Source organism: Gopherus flavomarginatus, chromosome 4 (genome assembly GCF_025201925.1).
Source record: "Gopherus flavomarginatus isolate rGopFla2 chromosome 4, rGopFla2.mat.asm, whole genome shotgun sequence".
In the NCBI taxonomy this organism is placed as follows: domain Eukaryota; kingdom Metazoa; phylum Chordata; order Testudines; family Testudinidae; genus Gopherus; species Gopherus flavomarginatus.
Window position 1 is genome coordinate 186761100 of NC_066620.1, and position 4050 is coordinate 186765149.

Genomic DNA, 4050 nt, shown 5'->3' on the forward strand with positions numbered 1-4050 from the left:
AGGTGTCAATACCAAGAGAGGAGAAATTGCTTTTGTAGTGAGCCAGCCACTCCCACTCCCACTCCCTATTCAAGCCCAAATTGATTGTGTTAAATTTGCAAATGAATTGTAGCTCTGCAGTTTCTCTTTGAAGTCTGTTTTTGAAGGTTTTTTTGTTGAAGTATGACTACTTTTCAGTCTGTTATTGAATGTTGTCAGGGTTCCCTCCCCACTCTGAACTCTGGGGTACAGATGTGGGGACCCGCATGAAAACCCCCCTAAGCTTATTTCTATCAGCTTAGATTTAAAACTTCCCCAAGGCACAAATTCCTTCCTTGCCCTTGGTATTGCTGCCACCACCAAGTGATTTAAACAAACATTTAGGGATGGCCACTTGGAGCCCTATTTCCCCTCAAATACCCCCCCAAAATCCTACACTCCCTTTCCCGGGGAGGCTTGAGAATAATATCCTAACCAATTGTTTACAAAGTGAGCACAGATCAACCCCCCTAGGTCTTTAGGACACTGAAAAACAATCAGGTTCTTAAAATAAGTTTGTTTTTAAAAAAAAAAAAAGGCTAAAAGAATCACCTCTGTAAAATCAGAATGGAAGATAAATTTACAGGGTAACAAAAAGATTCAAAACAGGGGATTTCCCCTTTAGGCAAAACTTTAAAGTTACAAAAACAGGAATCAACCTCCCTCTTAGTACAGGGAAAATTCACAAGCTAAAACAAAAGGTAATCTAACACATTTCCTTGCTATTACCTACTATTTCTGTAATATTAGATGCTTAGTTTAGCTATGGCTTAGGAAGATGTATTTTCCCTGCCCTAGTTCCTCGCTGATCCGGAAAGAACAAAGGAACCCAAAACAAAAACCTTCCTCCCCAGATTTGAAAATAGTTTTTCCCCTTATTGGTCCTTTTGGTCAGGTGCCAACCAGGTTATCTGAGCTTCTTAACCCTTTACAGGTAAAGGAGGGATTAACCCTTTACAGGGTAAGGAGGAATTTTATGCTATCCTTAGCTGTATGTTTATGACAAGCGTCCAAGGAGATTTAAGTGTTCTCCTACTGGCTTTTGTATGTTACCATTCCTGATGTCCGATTTGTGTCCATTTGTCCTTATCCTTTGGGGTTTGGCCAATGTACATGGCAGAGGGGCATTGCTGGCACATGATGGCATATATCACATTAGTAGATGTGCAGGTGAATGACCCCTGATGGTGCGGTTGGGTCCTATGATGGTGTGACTAGAGTAGATATGGGACAGAGAAGGCAACAGGATTTGTTACAGAGATTGATTCCTGGGTTAGTGTTTCTGTGGTGTGTAGTTGCTGGTGAGTATTTGCTTTAGGTTGGGGTGCTGTCTGTAAGCGAAGACTGGCCTGTCTCCCAAGGCCTGTGAGATTAGGGGATTGTTTTCCAGGATAGGCTGTAGATTGTTGATGATGCACTGGAGAGGTTTTAGCTGGGGGGCTGTATGTGATGACCAGTGGTGTTCTGTTATTTTCCTTGTTGGGCCTGTCCTGTAGTAGGTGACTTCTGGGTACCCGTCTCACTCTGTCAATCAGTTTCCTCACTTCCCCAGGTGGGTATTGTAGTTTTAAGAATGCTTGTTAAAGATCTTGTAGGTGTTTGTCTCTGACTGAGAGATTGGAGCAAATGTGGTTGTATCTTAGGGCTTGGTTGTAGACAATAGATCATGTGATGTGTCCTGAATGGAAGCTGGAGACATGTAGGTAAGTATAGTGGTCAGTAGATTTCCAGTATAAGGTGGTGTTTATGTGACCATCACTTATTTGCACTCTAGTGTCCAGGAAGTGGATCTCTTGTGTAGACTGGTCCAGGCTGAGGTTGATGGTAGGGTGGAAATCGTTGAAATCCAGGTGAAATTCTTCAAGGGCCTCCTTCTTGTGGGTCCATATGATGACGATGTCATCAATGTAGCGTAAGAAGAGGAGGGGCACTAGGGGCCGAAAGCTGAGGAAACATTATTCTAAGTCAGCCATAAAAATGTTGGCATATGGTGGGTCCATGCGGGTATCCATGCCAGTGCCGCTGACTCTGATTCTTTTTTTGAGGCTCCATTTGTCTCTTTCCATCCATGTATAGCTCCATGCCTTTTGTCATGTTACCACTACACCTGGACCAGTTTGCTTCTTCCTGTGCATCAAGTGATCTTGGCCTCCCCTTTCAAATCTCTTCCCACAGGGCAATTCCTTCAGCAATCCTCCCACCTGGCAACTGAGATAAGTGCTGGAGGAATGCAGGCAGGTCCCAAGGCAAGGAAGGAATCCTAACTCATTAGTCCCAGAGCCACTTCAGGGTTGCTAAGGGTATGTCTCAACTGCAGGAAGAGACCCACAGCATGGCCATGGCTGACCCAAGTCAGCTGACTCAGGCTCACAGGGCTTGTGTGGGGCTAAAAATTGCTATGTAGACATTTAGGCCCAAGCTCCAGCTCAACACCAATGGCTACACTACAATTTTTAGCCCTGCATCAGGAATGGCAGAAGAACCCTGAAAGCGGGAGCTGGGGACCACAGGCACCAGAAACATGGCCCCGCCCCTCTCATGAAAACCCCGCCCTCACATCGCCCCTTTCTCCGAAGCCCCACCCACCCACCACTCCCCCCCTCAAGATTCTGCCCCCCAATCTTGTGCCTCTCTGCCCCTCCCCTGTCACTAGACCTTACGGACAGTAAAAAAGTGGGGGAGCATGGCCCTCTGGCTCCCCATTCCAGCACCCCTGGCCTGCACCCCAAGCTCTGTGAGTCTGAGTCTTTACTCAGGCCCCTAAACTGCACTGCTGGCTCTTTTACCAGACTGCTTCAGAGAACACAGATAATTAGCATAGGCGGCAATCTGAAAATGGAATTAGTCACCAAAGTCATAAAGCAGTGAATTTCTAGAGGCTTTGAACATCTCACACTCCAGTGATTACTCATCACCCCAGGTGGGGTGTGCCATCTGGTACGACAGAGTGGCAACTACTACACAAATGGCCCTGGATTGTTGTGAAAGGTAATGTTAGGTTATATTGGGTACTTGGTATCAGTTTCTTTTGAAAGTTGCTATAGGATCTTTAGGTTTTGTCTGGACAGACATCAGAGGCATGCAAAAGCAGCCTTGGTTTAACAACAAAGTCAAATGCAAAGGCAGTGCTGAATAGGCAAGATGAGAACGGACATAGAGTTATTGTAGTAAAGAAACCCATACCAACTCTTTTCAAAATGGCAGGTGGCTATAATTTGTGGCTTAAAAAAATATTGTGAGTGATTTTAGTGTAACCAAGAAGTTAAAATCTACTTAAAAAAGGCACTGCTATTGTATCATATTCCTGATCTGCACATCACATTACAGTTGCAGTCCTGGGTGCATCTGTAGGAGATGCAGCTAATTGTGACAGAGGACCTGATTCTTTTCTTTCTCTCTCTCTCTCTCTCACACCCACCCTCCCTGCTGGGTGAAAGTTTTCAGCAAATAGAAACTTAACTGAAAAGTGCACTTTTCAGGGCTCATACAATTTGCAAATTCACATTAAATTTGACAAACTTTTTGCTGAAAAGTTTTTTTTTAAGTCAAAATATTTCATGTTGACTTTTTTGTTTTGAAATGGGATTATGTTTTCAAATTTGGCCAGTTAAAACACACCCACACACAACTGAATCAAAATGGAACACTTGAAAAAAAAATTCATTCCCACTTGACCCTAAACTGTGTGGTCAACATTTTTTTGTGAAAATATCTCACTCTAACAATGTAGCAACGTCAACAAAACCTCCAGTGTAGATGCAGCTATGTCAACAGAAGAGTGCTTTGTCCATATAGCTAACATTCAAAAAGGCAGTGTTTCTAGTTCCTACACCAATAGAAAAACTCGTTCTGTTGGCACAGGCTGACCCTACATTAGGGAGGCCACTTGTCTGGTTTTGAACGGGACAACACTTTTGGGGTTGTTTGCCCCTATCTGGTACTGGGACAAAACCGGACGTGTGCTGTTTTTTAAGAGTGCACCATCCTGCCCCCACCAGCATGGCCTGGAATGCAGTGGATTGGCTTACTCTT